Source organism: Psammomys obesus, unplaced genomic scaffold (genome assembly GCF_907164565.1).
Source record: "Psammomys obesus unplaced genomic scaffold, mPsaObe1.curated_primary_1811, whole genome shotgun sequence".
Classification (NCBI taxonomy): domain Eukaryota; kingdom Metazoa; phylum Chordata; class Mammalia; order Rodentia; family Muridae; genus Psammomys; species Psammomys obesus.
Genome location: NW_026587556.1, coordinates 1,020,165 through 1,040,515, shown reverse-complemented (window position 1 = coordinate 1,040,515; position 20,351 = coordinate 1,020,165). Strand labels below are relative to the sequence as shown.

General features: G+C 41.8%; 1 protein-coding gene across 4 annotated transcripts in view; it reads left to right on the top strand.

The window, feature by feature from the left end:
- Chrm3 (cholinergic receptor muscarinic 3) overlaps window positions 1–20,351 on the top strand; it is a 450,464-nt gene that overhangs the window by 302,967 nt on the left and 127,146 nt on the right. The gene's annotated exons all lie outside the window — the stretch shown is intronic.

Genomic DNA, 20,351 nt, shown 5'->3' with positions numbered 1-20,351 from the left:
TGCACAAAAAAAGACTACCACTTTGGTACCAATGAGCACTATAGATATTAAGAGAACTAGATCAATTACCCTTTAAAAAAAAGTTCTTAGAGAAAAGGAGATGCCCAAGATAAATAGCATCTTCTTATCTCAGGTAGCCAAAAAGCTGGGACCACTGGATTAAAGTGATAAAGTCAGTTTGCGTGGGCTCCTGCTAGCACCATTGCGTATGTGTGTGCATGTTCAATGGAACTTCTGTGTTTAGGTGCATACTGAGGCCAGAGTAAACATTTAGGGTCATTTGCTAGGCACCTTCCACCTGGTTTTTTGAGACACTGTCTCTCCTTGAACCTGGAACTCTCTGCTTAGGCTAGGCTTACTGAAAAAGGAGGCTCAGACACCTTCCTGTTACTGCTTTCCTGGGGCTGGACCCACAAGCCCACACCATCATTCCAGGAGATGTTTTTTTTTCCTCATAGATTCTTGAGGGTTGAAGTCAGAGCCTCATGCTTACAAGGCAGGTACTTCACCAACTAAAATATCGTCCCAGGCCCTCGGTAGAACAATCTGGAAATCAAAATGAATACTCATAGCTTAATGGGAACACATGAGATGTGCTAAAGTATCCACAGGTTAATAGTGATGATGCAATAAAATTAGTATTTTTTTTCATAGAATGAGGATGGTATGAATCTAAAAATCGGCAAATATAGAAAGACACTTGGTTAGAATATCCTTACACAGAGCTCTCTCTCTCTCTCTCTCTCTCTGTGTGTGTGTGTGTGTGTGTGTGTGTGTGTGTGTGTGTTTATACCAAAAGAGGGTAAGGTATCAGATCCCCTGGAGCTGAAATTGGAGGTACTTGTAACCTGCCTAACATGGGTGTTTGGAATCACACCCTGGTCCTCTGGAAGAGCAGCAAGCACTCTTGACCACTGAGCTATCTCTACAGCCCAGAATATCATCACCTTTTCACCCTTAGTTGAATTAATGAATCTGACAATTATCATTAATAGCTGTCAAAATCATTGGCAGAAACACCAATGAGAAGCTTGTAAGTTAGATAAATTAAGATGTTTATGAAATAAAAAAGTGAAAAAAAAAACTTACAGATTTGAGACCTATTCTGTCCCTACTTTGAAAAGAAATATAAAGTTGCATCTATAGTATAATTGAAGTAAGGCTCTTCAGCAAACAACAGAGAATTTCTGTGATGTTGTTACAGTAGCTATACATCTCCAGAAGTGTTTCTCAGTGGGAAAAATACTATGGATCTGCAGACAAAATTAGGAGGTATACAGATTTGCTTCAAAACAAATCAAGATGAAGAGAAGCACCCATGAAAAAGGACAGGCATATTGTCATAATTTGTTAGACAGATACTCATTGGACATTTATATTGCTCTTTATGCTGACAGGGGATATAACAGAGGGAGAAAGTAGCCCAGGTATGTACTCACAGACAGAGCAGAGAACATTACCTCAAGAACAACCCTATGCGAGCTTACCATCCCTTGTCACCATGGTGAAGGTCATTGGGACCACAGCGTTGCTCAGTGTCCAGCTTAGCTTTTCCTTCAAACAGAAGATCAAATATTTTAGTTCAGCATGTTCTGGAGTACACCCATTTCCATACAAAACATATGTATGTGTGTGGTATTCAGAGCTCATGGCCTGCACCTGCCTCCTGTTCGTAGCTCACCCCTGCAATTTGCTGATCCAACTCTCCGTGTTTGCCATAGCTGAAAAATTACCAATTAGTGGCATGTCTTCCTATGTGTTTATTATTATTTTTAAAAATCAGAATTCAGGGCTCAGTGGATAAGAGTGCAAATTGCCCTTGCAGAAAACCCAAAACCAGTTCTAAGTACCCACATTGGGTGGATCACAACCAGCTGTAACTCCAGCTCTCCTGGGTATCAGACAATCTCTTCTGGCCCACACGTGGTCTGGCACACATACTTGCATATACATGTAGACCCATACACATGCATATGAATAAAAAACGTTTTCTTAGCTCAGAAACCAGTATTAAAACCTTCAAGTAATTTCAAGTAATGTTTTCCTCAAAACGTTCCTCAAAACATTTCCTCAAAAAATGTTGCTAGGGTAGTTTGAGTGAAGGTTCCACCATAATCCAGACATTAGACTACTTGGTCCCCCGTTGGTGGCTGCTGAGAGACCTTGGAGGCGTGTCCATGCTGAGGAAGTATGTCACTGGGGCAGACTTCGAGGTTTCAGAAGACTCACAGCATTTCAAGTTCACCTTCTCTGTTTCCTGCTTGCAGGAATGCTGAAATAACTGTGCAGCCAAAACTGCACAGAAAGACTTACACGGATGCATGAATATGCATCTACATTTCCTGGTCAGAGGCTTCATCACCAAGAAGGTCTTCTGTATCCTCCGTGGAAACACCAGCCTGATATTCAACTTCACTCCCTTGTCCTTCCTCCCATAGGATTTGAGCCTAGCAGGCAAGGAAATTGAAGCAATACTAATTTCACTCAGCTGCTCATTAGACAGTAGCAGGGAGGAAGCTAGGAAAATAGATCCGTTGGTAAATCACTTGCCTTAGGAGCCAACTTCTGTATCTCAGAACCCACACAAAAATGCTGAGTGTGGTGGCTAGTGTTTCTAATCCCAGCGCTGGGGAGGCAGAGACAGGAGGGTCCCTGGGGCCCACTTACCTGGCAGTCTGGCTAACTGGTGAACTCCAGACCAGTGAGGGTCCCTGTCTCAAGATGGATGGCATTCGTGAAGGTGGCACTGAGTTTCGGTTCTGTTCTCTTCATACACTCCTGCAGGTGTACACACGGGAATATGCATGCATGCATACATATAACACAAATGTACACATGGAAGTAAAAATAAAAGCAGCCATTACAGATTATACTCTCCTACTTGCTTTTGATGTCTGAAAGCCTCTATCGTAAAGGCGTTGGGCCAGTCTCCATCACCTTTCCCAATTAACTGATCAAGTAACAATGCAAAGCAGAGAGAGGTTCCCTCAGTTTGGCAACACTGAGAACCTTGATCCCTTTGATCAATTCTCCTGAAGTCTGTCTTCGGGCATCTGACATGAGGTCTCAGTTTTTAAAGAGAAAGAATTGGGGCACGAGCCAGGCAAGAGCGTGTGTAAGTAAGAAGGCTTGGCTGAAGTGTGCTGTGGTTGACCATTGCTTCTCTTAGGTTGTACAAATTGGTCCGAGGAAATACCCTTGTTATTTCTTGAGAGAATCCGTTTGGCTCTAACAAAGGGCCGTTTCTGCTCTAGGGCATGGACAGTTCATCCGAGGGTGGAATGTTCCGTCCTGGGAGATTTTGGTGTTCCTGGAATTTAGGGCAACTCAGAAGAAAAAGGTGAGAGACAATGATGAAACTTTGTGCCTTTAGCCAAAATGAAAAAGACAGACAGACAAAAAAAAAATATATATATATGGAAGTACAGATGTCAGACTTTTATCCTGCTTCTGTGGCCTGTGTGCACAAGTGAGGAGTGACTGCTTTTCAGGCAAAGCTTCCAAGTGGCTGCCTCAGCTGGAAGATAGAATGCAGACTTGACCCTGCCCCACAGTCAGTACTCAGCTTAGAAATGTTACAGCTAAAAAGACAGGGACTAGGATGCGGCCAGATGGTTAAAGGCCTGCCTGGCATGCACAATGTCCTGTCTTTCATCCCCAGCTCTACACAGAGTAAAATAAACAAGTACCTATATGATAGAAATATAATTAAATAGCAAAAGCCGTGATATTGTCATTTTTCTCAGTCTAACTCCTCTGTAACACTTCCCTTGAACAAATAACACCAAAATCAAAGCCACAGAGACAGGGTGTGTTGTAGTTCTTGCTGTGGGATTGCAAGACTTTTTTTTTTTTTTTGAGATCACTCATCAGTTGCTGAAACCAGTAGCTCCAGTGTTTATACAGAAAACTATAGATTTTTCATCATATCTTCAGCTTGAAGGTCCTTTTAAGAATCTTTTTAAGGGATTTGCTTCATATCTTCAGTTTAAAAGTCCTTCTAAGGGTCTTTTTGAGGTACTTTAAGGAGGTCTTCATTGGAATTTTTCCAAGATTAACAGATGATCTTGCTAATATATGGGAAACCTAAGAAATGTGCACATTGAAATCACATTTCAAGCAAGCTTTGCACCCAGTAGTACTGAGAGTGTTAATGTTCTGAGTCCTTTAAGATAGAGAAAAGTAATTTATAAAAAAAAAAAAAAAATCAAGAAAAATGGCGTCAGCCTAGAATCCACCTAAAATCTGTCATTGGGGAGTTGTGGGATTCGATTCTGTGCTTGCTCTTAATTTAGTTTTGCCTGAAAGTTCAGTCTTGCTGAAAAACGTGTGAATACACTCAGATAGCACATTTATATTTGTATAGAATTTCTGCTACTGCAGAAGTATTTTTAAATAGTTTATTGTTATGACTTCGTATCCCATATTTTTTCCTAAAACAACTACCTCATGACCAAGAAAGTATATATGTCATTTAATGTCTATATTTTCTTTATACAAATCACTTCAGCATTACATAACAATAAAGTTTATGCATAAATGATGTGCATAAATGATGTGCAATGATGTCCAACTTAAACATCTTTAGCCTGAGTTTGAGGCCAGCCTGGTCTACAAAGTGAGTTCAGGACAACCAAGGCTACACAGAGAAACCCTGTCTCAAAACAAACAAACAAACAAACAAATAAATAATGAAATTTTTAGTTACCAAGGATACCTCAATAGCCAAAATTACCATAATTTTCAGTCCGTAGCTGTTTCACTGTCTTTTTCAGACTTAATTTTATTTATGAAAATGTGTGTGGGCATGTTTGTAGGTGCACATGAGTGCAGTGTCTGTGGATGCCAGAAGAGGGCACTAGATCCCTTGGGGCTGGAATTACAAGCTTTGGTTAGCCAACAAACATGGCTGTTGGGAACCAAACTTCAGTCCTTCTCAAGAATAGTTTGTACTCTTAATCTCTGAGCTATCTCTCCAGCCCCTTAGTCCATATCTTAAGAAAATGACACACACACACACACACACACACACACACACACACACATATATATATATATATATATATTTTCTCATGTTCTGTCCAATGAGGAATAAATGTAGCTACTTTGCACTGATATGTTTCAACAAAATGAACTATCCACAGAAAATCTAAGTATATACTGGAACTTAAACCCTAGCTCATCCAGGGAAAGTGTTCCTGTCAGGATGACTGCTATAAATGGCTTAAAGAAGAAACTACACACCTGCAATTAACTATGATTCCAGTGTTGGCATAAAAGCAAAACTTATTATTTACTTCTGGAACTTTCCTTTTGTATTATTCAACTCTTGGAGAATTTCACATAATGTGTTTTGATCGTCTTCATCCCTTATGCCCTCCCAGGTCTACCTTCCTTTGTCAACCTCCCTAACTTGGCTTGCTTTTTTTCCCCATCCAATTTGTGCTGTCCATGTTGGGGACTGGCATGCAGGCTGGTGCTCAGAGAAGGCATGGAAGTCTGGGATTCTGTATGAGTGGGAATTTGAAGATGCACGAACTGTTAGCAGATTGGTATACTTAAAAACCTGCCAAATAGATGGTCGGCTAAGAGGAATGAAATGAGGAAGGAACAAAGCCTGATCCGGGCAAATCCACTACTTTCTTTTTCCAGTTTTGAGGCACTGGGACAAGGGACTGATAATGAGTCATTCTGGCTCTTTTTCTGCTGCCTTGGGACCTCTGTAATACATGCTCTGAGAAATGCCTTGCCTAGGGATCCGGGGAGATGGCTCAGTAGGTGAGGCGCCCGACCTTTAAGCTCTGGGACTTAACTTTGGATTTCTGGCACTTATTTAAAAAGCCAGGCACGACATGCATGCCTACATGGCCGCTTAGGAGGTGGCCACAGGAGGACCCTGTGGTCTGCTGTCCAGCTGACCAGGCCAAATCAGGGAACTCCAGGTTGAGTGAGAGAAGCCATCTCAAACGTTTAAAGTGGAGAATAGAAGAGGAGACATTGGCGTCAGCTTCTGGCCTCCATACAGGCACGCAAGAAAGCCTGGACCACACACACATATGCCCACGTGCACACACAGACACACATACACACTGCACACACATGCATGCACACATGCACACACACAGAAAAGCAATGTGAAAATCGGAAGCATCGTTAGGGAGTTATGCGTCCCTTAAGGGGTTGTGAAACACCCAGTTGTGCTGGGTCCTAGAAATGAGAGCTCTCATGGAAAGCTTGTTCCTGCAGTAGCAGCCTTGGTCACTTCTAAAGCCCTGTGTGGATAACAGCTCTTTTGAAGTTTTCTAAGGAATTTACACACCCTCTGCTTTTACCCAGCCCTTACCTGTTTCCAGAGATTTCAATCTTTTGGTTAATGTTCACCACAGGAAGCCCCTAAGAATAGTCTTGCTTCTCTGAGCAAATTCTATCTTGGGATATGATGGGTGGGAAAACAGCCAAGAACATTCTAGCAAATAGGTACCCAGTTGGGCTTTTCACTATTATGCATTTGACAGGGCAGAGCAGCGCCAGCACAGTCGGCATTGGAAAAATGCACTGCCCAGTTCTGTTTGAAAGCTCCCTGTCATTTCAGAAGCACTCGGACAGGGGCACATGCAGGTTGCTGCTGCGCTTGCAGGGGCTATTAATAGGAGTTCAAGTACTTGTAGTACCCTTTTGATCCAAGGAGGGGGGAGCAGAAGGCTTTTCTGTTTCTAAACAGAAGCAATCCAAACCAACAAGAGCAACCTCAGACCATAGCAGACCATAGCTATTAAGGCTTCTGTCAGGCACACGCATGCCTATTGATTTTCATGTAATGTGTATCCTATGTGCACAGTTATCATGAGGTTTGTATTGATAACAATGAGCACTGGGTTCCTCACCCACTCTAAGAAACATCCAATGCAACTCTAAGACCAAAGTTTGCATTATTTTTGAAGACCTCAGCGTATTATATATGTCCAAATCGCTGAGTCATTCATTGAGGGCTTTTGCTTTTCTTTCTGCTAGTTTTAGACATTCTGCTGGAGAACCAGAGCACAACCCCTCACCCCTCATTGCCTGAAGGGAAAAGGGGAAAAGGATGTCAAAAGACACTGCTTTCAGCAGGGTTGAGAGAAGAAAGGCTCGGTGGGTGAAATGCTTGAGGTTCAAACACGAAGACCTGAGTTCACATTCCCAGCACTGAAAAAGTAGAAGCAGAGCCCCTGGGGCTCAGTTGCCTTCTACTTATTCTCTGAGTATTAAGAGAGTAAGTGTGCTGTTGTCGAAGCTCAAGGATAATGGAGAGAGGGCTATCCAAGGGAGGAACAGATATTGTGGGGAAGAAGACAGACTTCCTCCCCCTTACACAGAGTAGACACTGAGACTCTCCTAAAAAGTCGCTTTCTGCCATGTTCACCTTCTACTTCCTTTCAGGACTGGAACAACACAACACAATTCTTTATAGTCCAAGAATTTCTAAAGGTTAAAACTAAAGTTAAGAAAACTATTGTCCCTCAGCACAACAACTGGAAATCACCTCAAAAATAAAACCAGCAAGTGCTTCGCCTACTATTTGAGAGGGGAAAATATTGCTTTTTTCTTTTCCTTCCTCTTGTTTATCAATTTCCAAAGCTGGGAGCTTGGCGTTTGGCAGAATGTTCTAACTTGCCTTTCGGTATCACAGCCACTGAGGATGCTGACACTGAGGACATTTTCATAAATATCTCAGAGGTGAAGGTGGAAGTTAAATTTAGTTAAATAAATTATTATTCTCTTTAAAAATATTCTCCTGGCTTAATCTTATCATTCCATAATTTTTTTAACCCTGGTATGTTCGTGTTTTTCTTCTCAGCTATTTGTGTTCTGTGAGGCCTACAGGGGAGAATCGTTTTTCCTCTGTCAAAGCCAGGTTCATAGCTAAGCGTTCTATATCAAGAGACATTAGTAAGCATAAGAAAGCATACAGAACTATTCAATGTGAGGTTTTTTTTTTTTTAAGCATTCATTTTATTTTATTTTTATGGTGCTGGAGAGTGAGCCGGAGGTATTAAGCATGCTAGGCAATTGATTACTGCTCAGCTCTGCCCCTGGCATTTGGAGTAAGTGCTCTGCAGCAAGTCTTCAGGCTTGGGGGCATGCTTGGGATTGGTGAAGACAGTACAGAGAAATATGACTAACGGACAGAATGTAGGGTCTAACACTGAACAATCTGGGAAGAACACAGTAAGACTTTCGTTCGTCTTCATCTCTGCCCTCTGCATGTTCAAAGATAAGGGCATACCTTTCTGCCAGGACCAGAATATGCACCTCCCACACGGCAGTCTCATGATCTCCTTCAGGAAAAGGCCAGAATGCTTTTTTTTCTAGCCTTACTGACTTACTTTGGGACAAAAGAAAAGTGGAAGATCGGTGTAGACTTCCTTCTTCTGGAATGACAAGGTCAGGTCAGGGAGTAGTGTGAGACCAAGGGAATAATGCATGGATTCAGTCAGCTAATGCTTTCTGTGTTTTATAGTGAGTGACCGCACTGTGTGCACATGCATGCTGTTCTCTCTCCCTGCTTCTCCCTCCCTCTCTCTTTTTGTTGGTCTTATACATACACACCTGTCCTGTGTTCACATGGAGTCATAGTCAGACTTTCTTTAGCTTCTCAAGGGTAGAATTTATGAATGGTATAGTGAGCTAGTTCATACAGTAAGACTTTGCTTGGGGAAATTAACCTAATTCCATTTCCTCACCACCCACATGTGGGCCAATCTACCTGAGACTCTCAGCACCGGGCACAAGCAGTCCCGCCCAGCCATCAGCGCAGTTTTTACTCCTTCACATCTCATGATGTTTCCTCTCTCCCCATCACCATCCTCTCCAGCCAGTTTTAGGGTGGTCAAAGCTCTGTCACACTGCTTCAGGCTGAATATTCCAGTTCCTGCCTAATCTCTGGGATCTGCATGCGTTTTCTTTTCTTCCCTGCTCATGAAATTTCAGATGGGTTTCATATATTGAAGATAATGTCCTGGAATTGATACTGGAGATTTAGACTTGAAGATATTTTCTGAATACATTAATTAACTGAAGAAATCTGTTTCAGTTACTTCTATCACAAGACATAACAAAACTTAGTGACCTAAAACGATAACTATCCATATGCTCCCAATGTGTACTGGTTCCAGCTGGGCAGGTCTTTGGTTGGTCATGTCCGTGGTCATACTGTGACCACAGGCGTGGAAGGGTTTAGCTGAGGCAAGGTGGCTCACCACTGTCTTCTATGTTCGCAAGAGAGCCAATGGGTCCCTCTGTAGATGTGCACATTCTCTAGATGATAGCAAGACCAGCAGGACAGCTGGGTTTCCTGTGAGATTTTTCCAGTTCAAGATGCAGAGATTCCCCATTAGGACAGGTGTTGGGATCTTAGAATTCTATTTGTCTGGGTCAAAGCACAAGACCAGCTCACTCAAGTGGGAAGACTCCTGGCCAGAGGGGCTGCATGGTGAATCTCTCTTGTCATATTCGTTTAATCAGCAGTAGATATATGAAAATAAAGAGAATAACAATTGTAGGCTGAATACTAAATATTAAGCTAACAACAGTACCATTTTTGAAGCTCTATCAAGATGAACTCAGAAACAATGGCCCGAGATAACTGGAAAGTAATCCAAAAAACTGTATTTAAATTATACTGAACATATCTACCTCTACCTAAACCTCATCTACTGTTTCTTTTAGAAACTTCCAGTTTTTATAATTCATAGGAGAAAAAGAACTTGTAAAGATACAGTCATCAATTGATGGTGTTTAATGGGACCATGAAATGGCTCAGGAGTAAAATCAGTGAGAGTAAAAATGTTTTCTGTTTAAATGGGAACTCTAATAATTATTTAGATAATGAGGATGCCTCAATTTGCCTTTCTATTTTGTAATACTTTCATTTGATAGTTAAAATGAGTTTCAAATAAAAATATTTTTATATTAGCAGCAGTGTCATTTAGCATTAGTCTTTGATGTGTTTTAGATAATTTTCCAGCCCATTTTACTGTGGGCTTCTTTTGTTGCCTTGGATGTGCGAAGAGCCAGAGCCAGCTCTCACCTGGGTTTTAGTTCAGGTTTGCTGCATTCTCAACTAAAGTTCACCTTGAGTAGAATGGTTGAGAGGGCATTGTGAGGTTAAAGGAACTGGCCTGGACATGGACACCGGGTGCTGCTTCTGATAACGGTCCAAGCGACAGAGATTGAACACTTGAAATGGGCAAGCCCCCTGTGTCTACGTTTATTATGTGACCCTATTCCTGGGGAGATGCGAACAAATGATATTCACCTCACGCAGTGAACCGATGATACACCAAAGAAAGGGGTGCCACTGAAGCTTAGCTTGATGAACCAATGAGTTTTATTAGGGCTACTCACAGGAGTCTGGATGAGAACCAGAAGTGACAAGTGTATTACCAAAATCTCATCCAAGAATGGACAATGGCTCAGAAAAACTGGAAACCTAGAGCTCATTGCACGGCTTGACGGTAGCTCAATCCAAAATTTATGTTTTGTTTTGTTTCTTTTTTCTTTTCTTTTTCTTTTTCAAGCACAGTATAACTGACTTCCTTGTCTGGAAGGCTGTCCTTACCCTGACAGTTCTCCTTTTACAATCGTAATCGCCATCAAAATATGAGTGTATTCTAAAATGTGCATCTTCTGCCCATGTGTCTGGGCCTCGAGATGGTCCAGTGTGTTTCTTTAAATCTCATTTGATGCAATATATGCAAAAGAAATGTGGCATCGGTTCAGAAATGTGCTTCTGTTTTCTATCTCAGAGCAACACTAACTGTGCAATTCTGATTTCATTGTGAAGAGGCAGTGGGGCTTGCTGCCCAAACATAAGCTATGGGAGCCACACAGCTAAACGTCATTGTGTTTGCTGAAGGTAAAATCTCAGCATGAAGATGTGAGTGTATTCTTGGCACCAATATAAACCCAATGTAAACAACATATTTCTTGCACATCTGCTTTTCGCCACATACCTCCATATGGTTCTTGGCTTAAATTTTGAAACTGGAATACTGGCTGGGGGTGTATGTAAGCTTGGTAGTAGAACACTTGCCTAGAGTGTGCAGGGACCTGGATTTGTTCTCCAGTGCTGGGATAGAGGGACAGGACTTTGAAATACAAGTGGACTGCCGATGAAATGAAAGCACAGAGAAGTAACTTGGCTAAGAATCAACACTCTCATCTAAAGTGAAGTTCCTTCTGTTTCATTCCTGACTAACTCATCCCGGGGAAGGGTGTTTGGCGTGTAAGAAGGCCTCCATAAGATTCAGCTGTGTGTGTGGGGGGGGCTGCAAGGCATCTCCTTAATTAGCAACTGATGAAGAAGGGCCCAGCCCTTTGGGGGTGGTGCCCTAGGCAGGCTGAGCAAGCCATGGGAAACAAGCCAGCAAGCAGCACCCCTCACTTAGTTCCTTTCTCATTTGCTTGGATTAAATACTTTGACAAAAACGACCTAAAGAAGAAGGGGTTTATTCTGGCTCGAAGCTCAAGGATATAGCAGGGAGGTCAGCGAAGCAGGAGCTTGAAGCTGCTGGTCATATCTTCCCCACAATCAAGAACAGAGAACAATGAATGCCTGGGTTCAGCTCACTTTCTCTATTTACATAGCCCAGTGTTCCAGTGAGGGAATGGTGCCACCCACAGTGGGCCAGTCTTTCCTCCTCTATTAATATAATCAAAACAACCCCTCCCAGGCAGGCGCACATGCACCTCTCCCAGGGGATACTGCTTTGACAATTCCAATCCTCACGAAAGTCTAGAAAAGCTTGTGACTGTCACTTGTCAGAGGAGGTTCTAAAGTATGCTTATGAACACGTGTCAGTCTTGTTCACAAACATCAGCTTTCTGTCTAAATGTTTCATCCCTAGTCAGGATCTAACAATAACTCTGAAAGGTCCAGAATTACATCTCTTTGAATAGAGAGGCGCTTGTGTGTTTGCCTTCACAGACTTCAGGCCTTACTGATGCTGGGGATATAGCCTGGTTGGCAGTGTGCTGGCCTGACATGCACAAAGCCCTAGGTTCAATCCCTAGTAATGCATAAAATCAGATGTGATGTTTATGCCTGCAAGCCTAGCACTTGGTAAATGAAGGCAGCAATATCAGAAATTTGAGGTCTCTCTCTCACAACTCAAGACAGCCTGAGTTATATAAGGCCCTGGGTCAATTTTTTTCCTTTGTTATTTTTAACTGTCTCAACCTATTGATAAACTGTTTTGCTGAATAATTTTGTATTAACACAAGCCAGAGTTATCTGAAAGGACGGAACCTCATTTGAAAAAAAAAAAAAAAGCCTCCATATAATCAAGCTGTAGCCAGCCAGTTGTGGGGCATTTTCTTAATTAGAGATTGACAGGGGGAGGGCCCAGCTCATTGCCGGTGGTGCCATCCCCAGGCTTGTGGTCCTGGGTTCTATAAGAAGGCAGGCTGAGCAAGCCATGAGAAGCAAGCCAGCAAGCAGCACCCCCACTCAGCCCCCACGATCTCTGCATCAGCTCCTGCCTCCAGGTTCTTGCCCTCTTTGAGAACCTGTGCTGACTTCCTACAATGATAAACAGCAATAGGGAAGTATAAGCCAAATAAACCCTTTCTTCCCCAACTTGCCTTTTGGTCATGATGTTTCAATAGAAGCCCAAACTGAGACAAGTACGCAGTTAGTCCAGGCTAACCCTGAAGTCATTACGTAGCTCAGGCTAGCCTGAAACTCTAAACTGGCTTGCCTTATCCCACTGTGTGTTGAAATCATAGGTGTACACGCTCTCTGCATTATTTTAAGTTACATGTGTTTGATGAAGCTAACGATTTAAAAATTATTATATGTAAAATCAAAATAGCTCTTAAATCAAGTCAACTGGTTTCCAATGTAATCTCCTTACCAAGGAACCAAGTAAATACCACTCATTGCAGGAGCATTGACTGATTTCAGACTGTCAGCCAGGCATTGTTGTGGAAGCTGGTTAGCGGCCAGTAAACAAAACAGTGAATTTGCTTCTTATGAGCCCTCATCGGTTTATGTTTACACTAAGGTCAATAAAAGATGTGCTTTGGAATTTCTCAGAGAGCAGATTAGGAGCAAGGAACCTCCTGTCGGGATTCTTGGAGGTTCTGGGTGAAGGGATAGCTCAATGGTAGGTGCTTACCTACCCTCATGAGGCCCTGGGTCCAAGCTAAAGTACTAAAATGACCCAAAGAGGAAATCTCAGGTATGCAGGGCCCACTCAAATTATTCTCTATTAAAGCCATTCTTGGAGCTAGAGAGATGGTTCAAGTGTTATGCACCCACATTATAAGCCAGACATCCCTGAAAATACCTATCACCCCAGCTCTGAAAAGATCCCTAGGGCTGATGGGTTACCGCCTATTCCATTTGAAAAATCTCCAGTTCAGTGGAGAACCTGCCTCCATGGAACAAGAGGCAGAGACTGACAGAGAGAATTCCTAACGTCCGGATGTCCCCTTCTAGTCTCCAAGCATCTGTATACACACGTGCTCAGACAGACATAAACACATATATAAATTAACTAATTAAACTTTGTTAACTGTTTTTATGTTTATCATTTCTAACTAAACCTATACCTGGGCCCAAGCCCTAATAGCAATTTGAGAAAACAGATTTTTAAAATTCTTGAATTGACCAACCAAACTCCCCAACATAAATAGGGGAGGGTTTGTGAAGGCTCCATCCTACCTGAGGAGCTGTTGGCAGCTGATGGGTGCTAAGGGAGGGAGCCAGGGGTTTTCTCCAGGGACGCAGTCCCTGAGAACACATGAAGCTGGGAGGGGGAGAGCGACAAGGGGACTGGAGAGGAATTAGAAAGGAGCGAACATGAAGCGATTGGATCAAGACACAATATATATAGTCCATATGTGAAACTCCCAAATAATAAAAATATCTTTTAAAACTGGCTTTGAGAATCTGTGGCTTCCCCTGAATCTTAAATGGATGTTATTACCAATTCATAGGGAAGCTAATTTTTGTTAATCTGCTAGAGAATGCGATGCTTAAGGGGACATCATGAAAAGAATTGGCTAAAGATTTTTACTATTTAAAAATGTGCTTTCGGATTTCACTGATTTGCAAAGTTTTGCCACTCTATTGCCTCTTGCGGGGAGGTGTTCTGTTTGTTTTCAGACAGGATTTCTCTGTATAGTAGCCTAGGTTAGCCTACAATGCATTTCTAAAATGCATCATCTAGCTCAGGCTGGCATGGACCTTTAGATGCTTTTGCTTCATTCTCTTGAGTGCAGGAATTACAGGCCTGGGCCACCTGCCTGGACCTGGGGTTATTTTAAAACATCATTTAAAAAGCAGGTGCACCCGTAGGCTGAACTAGTGAAAAAGATATTTATGTTTTGGGCCACTAATTCCCTGAGAGTCACATTCCTCATTTCTTCTTCTCTTTCTTCTCCTTCTTCTCCTTCTTTTTCTCCTCCTCCTCCTCCTCTTCCTCCTTCTTCTTCAAATCAAGTCTCTCTTATTTGAAGCTGGAGTTTCAGGAAAAATTTCCTGGTTCTCAGAAACCAGTTTCCCATCACTGGGTCTTCTTTTTTTAAATATATTTTTTATTTTTATTAATTACAGTTTATTCACTTTGTATCCCACCTGTAGACCCCTCCCAATCTCACCCTCCCTCCTTCTTCTCCACCCATGCCACTCCCCCAAGGTCCTCCTCCCCTTCCATCTGACCCTAGTCTATCAGGTCTCATCAGGACTGGCTGCATTGTCTTCCTCTGTGGCCAGGTAAGGCTGTACCTCCCTGAGAGGGAGGTGATCAAAGAGCAGGCTACTGAGTTCATGTCAGAGACAGTCCCTGTTCCCATTACTATGGAACCCACTTGGAGACTGAGCTGCCATGGGCTACATCTGTACAGGGGTTCTAGGTTATCTTCATGAATGGTCCTTGGTTGGAGTATCAGTCTCAGAAAACACCCCTGTGTCCAGATTTTTTTGGTTCTGTTACTCTCCTTGTGGAGCTCCTGTCTTCTTCAAGTCTTATATCTTCCACTTCTTTCATAAGATTCCCTGCACTCTGCCCAAAGTTTGGCTATGAGTCTTAGTGTCTGCTTTGATACCCTACAGGGTAGAGTCTTTCAGCAGCCCTCTGTGTAGGCTCCTGTCCTGTTTCCTGTTTTCTCCCTCTTCTGATCTTCATCCCCTTCACCCTTCTGAATGAGGATTGAAAATCTTACCCAGAGTCCTCCTTCTTGATTAGCTTCTTTAAGTGTACAGATTTTAGTATGTTTATCCTATACTATATGTCTAATATCCACTTATGAGTGAGTATATACCCTGTGTGTCTCTCTGCTTCTGGGATGCCTCACTCAGGATGATCTTTTCTAGTTCCCACCATTTGCCTGCAAATTTCATCACTGTGTCTTCTTATGAAGGACTTTTACTCAGCACTGTTTTAGGAAGACAATAGCCGTCTGTGTGTGCTGCTTTTATTCCATAATTTTTTTAATGCACACTGTGTTCCTTTTAGCAAAATGTCTAGATAGCTGCATAACAATTTCTATGCAGAAGTCAATTTCTAGGTTAAAAATGAAACCATTAAGTTGATAATGAGAATCAATTTGCATAGATCTTGCTTTACGTTACCTCCGTGGTGTCAGGGAAGGAAGAATGCCTAGGGAATATGTGATTAGTCCAAAAGAGATGGACTCAGTTCGTTTGATAAATATAATTAGCCTTTAAACGCCAACTTCATTTAACAAGGAATAATTTGTAGAAGACAAAGGAGGCTTATGCAAATTCCGAGAAGCCTTCTATTTTATAAGTTAGCCCTTCTCTGTACTTATGCAGAGCTGAGATAACTTGACCTTCATATTGAGTGAATAGCTTCATTGAGGGAAGATTATTTCTGTGGAATATCAACACTGTGCTGGTGGCTCTAGGAAGGATTATAACTGGGAAACAGGTGCTGACGTGAGCATCCACACAGAAATAACCAGAAACAAAGGTCCTTCGTTCCTCTGTGGCCGGATAGAAATCCTGGGAACCAAGAGATTAGCCTTCCAGCACCAAAGGCTGTTTCTCACTGGTTCCAAAGGCCGAGTTTGTATTTATTTTTCTTCCTTAAATGTTTGCTTCCTCTTTTAGCAAAATTTACAAAGTACTAGTTGCTAAAGAAAGAGGAATCATTACTGGTCCGCAAACTTTACCTTTTGACCCTTGACAGTTTTACCTTAAATGTACTTAAAATGGATCCTTTTGGGGCCTGGGGAGATGACTTAATCAGGAACATGATTGTCTCAAGAGCATAAGGGACCTGGCGCAAAAACCCAGAGCCCATGTAAAAACCCCTGATCTTTAGAATCCACCTAAAAAAGCTGGTGTGGTGGCACATGCCTAGACTCTCAGCTGAGATAGGAGGCAGAGAAAAATCTCATCTGTGAAGCCCATTAGCCAGTGAGCTCTGACAAAGTTCCAAGCCATTGATACGTGCTATCTCAAACAAATTGTAAAAGGAAATGGAGGCTCATGGCTGCCCTCTGACCTGCAAACATGGCCGCATGTGTATGCATGCTCTTGCGTGCTTTTTTTTTTTTTTTTTTCCCTCTCTTCTGGGAAACTGATTTTGGTCACTGTACTTCGCTGTAGACTGAGTGGTGGTTAATAGTTCTCTTATTTGTCCTATTAAATCAAGTTTTGCCTTAAGATGACCCTAGTGTGGAATGCCTCTTCTTTCTGCTCTAGAGGCCCCACAGCATTCTGTTCTACGTGTTCCTCTTGGTGTGCATTTGCATGTGTAATTTGGAGGGGCTGACTAACAGAAGATTCAGGAAAGTTATGCAGCATGATAAGGGAAAATTTATGGACAGGTTTAAAAAGATAGGAAAGAAAATGCATAAATTTCTAGAACAATAGAATTTGAGAACCGCAAAAAATGAGCTCTCCAGGGGGTCACTCAGGACATCTCTTCATGTGTGTGGGTGATTTATGTAGATTTCTTTGGAGGAGTCTTCTTTAGGCAGCCTGTGTTGCTTCCATTATTCTATCTGCAAATACCATTTGCACGCAGAACTCATCCCACCCAAGGAATATTGTTATCCAGAAACCGTTTGTAGCAATTATTTCCCTTTATTGTGCTCTTAACAAAGAATGAAGTGGCTCCTCTGTCAGTTTCTTACTGACACCAAAGTATATGAAATAACTTGATTAGCCCTGGATGGAATAACCACTGGAGTGCTGTTCGTTGCTTCTTACCAAATGCAGCCTCTGTAGGAAAATAGGGCTTAGGTTTCTGGGCTAAATGTGCCAAGAACTCAGTAAATTTATGCAGCTTAGTATTTGCAATGCAGATCTGTAATTTATGTATCATCTCAAACTGGCTTGTCCTGCTGAGAGTAAAGCAGGCAGACATTGCTCATCTAAATAAAAGTGATATTGTTGGCATGGTTTTCATTAAGGTGTTTTCATTCATAACATTTGGGGTGCTGCTTCGAGTAGGTTCTGTGACACCAGGGAAGCAAAGAATTAGCTCAGAGCAAAGACCCTGGGCAGAGGCTCTGAGTCAGGTTCCTGGAATTCTCAACCAAAGTGCATTATATTCAATATTTTCTTCTATGAAAGAGGGACCACAATAATTCTGCTTCATGGGATTTGTATGAATGGATAGCGTGATTCAGGCGATGTGCTTAATTTAATACTAAAGGAAAAGCAGCTTAAGCATGTAAAGAGTAGGATCAATTATGATAACACTGTTTTTAAAGACAATGGCAAAAAAAATCAAATTACTTTGCCACAGAGTTCATTAGAGCTGTGAGTTAGATTTTTAAAAAATGGTAGTGCTTAAAAAGAAAAGCAGCTAGAAAACAAGGGGCGGGGGAAGGAAGAAAACCTTCAAACTCAGTAGCTACAGGAATACAGGTATCTATGGAGCACTTACTTGATGATTCTCCATGTTTATTCCGGGTTGTTAAGGCCAGCTCCTTGTCGCTTAGTACCATGGGAAGGTTGTACTGAGGGGCAAAGGTGGGGGCTATGTGGACGAAGCAGGGAAGAGCCACCTGTCACATCCGGTGCTATGGTACTAGGGAACACAGCAGCCACAAAACCACTGATAGTTGCAAAGCGAGGCTGGGAAAAAGAATGTCTCCAGGCAGCACAGATAGTTTCTCTCCCTGTGGAAGTAGGGAAATCTCTGTTAGTGTTCCAAGAGCGATTGCTAAAACACGAACAGAGCTCAAGGAAATTGCTGACTTTTGGGTTTACGAGCCTGTCTACAGTTTATAGTTTTGCGGTTTTCCTCTTATTAAATGAGGTTGTGGGAATAAACAGTTTATATGATGCCTCCAGTTCTCACAGTTATAAAGTTAGATAGTACCTGTTGACAAAATATCGCCCAGCTTAAAATCCTCCCCAATTAAACCAAATGCCTACAAAAAAAAAAAAAAAAGGCTAAAGGCTATGCGTTTATTCTTTGTTCTGTTTTTCAAATGTCAATAATGCTACATCAGGTTATGACACGCAGGTGCCAAATTTAGCCACTTACTCAAATATTTTAAAACTTAACCTTAGTAATATTAAATGATCTTATATTTTTCTAATAATCACACTATTTCATGTATTGTTTTTCACTTGGCTGTGTGGAATTCACGTCAAAAAACACAGAGCAGCCTGACCAGGCCACAGAGGAAGACAAGGCAGCCAGTCCTGATGAGACCTGATAGAATAGGATAAGAAGGAAGGGCAGGAGGACCTCCCCTATCAGTGGACTTGGGGAAGTACATTGGAGGAGGAAAGGGGGGGGAGGTGGGATTAGGAGGGGACAAGGAGGGGGCTACAGCTGGGATACAAAGTGAATAAATTGTAATTAATTTTAATTTTTTTTTAAATGCAGAGAAAGAGGCTGCACAGTTAAGGGTACATTTTCCCCTGGCAGAGGACCCAGGTTTGGTTCCAGCATCCTCCTTGCACCTCACAACCACCTGTAACTCCAGTTCTAGGTGCACAGATGTACATGCAGGCAAAACATCCATACACATAAAAACATCTTTAGAAAATAAACATTTTTAAAAGCTTTTTTAAGTCACAGAGAAAAGAATCAGGGTCAGAATTAAATGTTAGCCTTTTTATAAACTAGTAACAGAAATATAAATGTTTGAGGCATGTGTTAATTTTATCCACATTACTCATAGGAGGTATCTGCTTTAATTCTTCTTTTAGCCAGTACAGGATTTGAAATGACTGCTTTGTAAAACTGTATTGATTAGCTTTCTGGTGCTGTGACAAACTGCATGAGAAAAATCAACTTATAAAAGAGAAAGTTTCAAAGATTTTGTTCTATATTCAACTGACCCTGTTCCATTTGGGCCCATACAAGGTACAACACTGTGGTGGGAAATGTAGAGGAAATTAAACTGCGGCTGGAGAGTTGGCCTCTGTAGTTAGGAACACTTGTTGCTCTCCCAGCACCCAAATGATGGCTCATAACCATCCTTATTTCAAGTCCGGAGGGATCTGATGCCCTCTTTTGGCCTCTTCAGGTACCAGGCATGCATGTGGCACACATACGTGCATGAGGGTAAAGTAAGAAGAGATATCCCAAAGTCCTTTTAGGGAACTAACCCCAATAAAATGACTGCTGTAACTACATCCCTAAAGGTTCCATGAATTCCTTATAGCAGCATGGACTAGAGACCAAGCCTTAGCCTATGAGGCTTTCTGGGTTCTTCACCAACATTCAAGATATATGCAACCATGGTGATACTCTGAAAGTCAGCAAAGGAAACTTGAGTGACTTTTCTTATTCTGTCAAGTAAGAAAATAAGCAGTGAAGTATTGTGAATAATTGGGGGTACTCAACATCCAAGCAGTAAGAAAAGTTTCTGAAATCTAAAGAAAGTACATGGATGCTGCCACAAGGAGATGAGCATTCGTTATGACTTTAAGTCATAAATACAGACACATCATTATAAATCTTTCATAGTAGGTGTTAAAACTAGGGTACAGCTCTAGGACTTAAAATAGTGGTTCTCAATCTGTGGGTTATGAGCCCCTTGAAGGTTGAAGAACCCTTTTCACAGAAGTGGCTTATCAGGTATCCTTCATAACAGACATTTACATTACAGTTCATAACAGTAGCAAAATCATAATTATGAAGTAGCAATGAAATAATTTTATGGTTGGAGTTACCGTACAAATACATCATGAGAAGCTGTATTAAAGAGTCACAGCATTAGGAAGGTTGATCTAAAAGGGTGCCCTGGGGGAGGGCATGAACAGATGATAGGTAATAGATGATGATGAAAGCTAGATGATAGATAGATAGATAGATGATAGATAGATAGATAGATAGATAGATAGATAGATAGATAGATAGATAGAT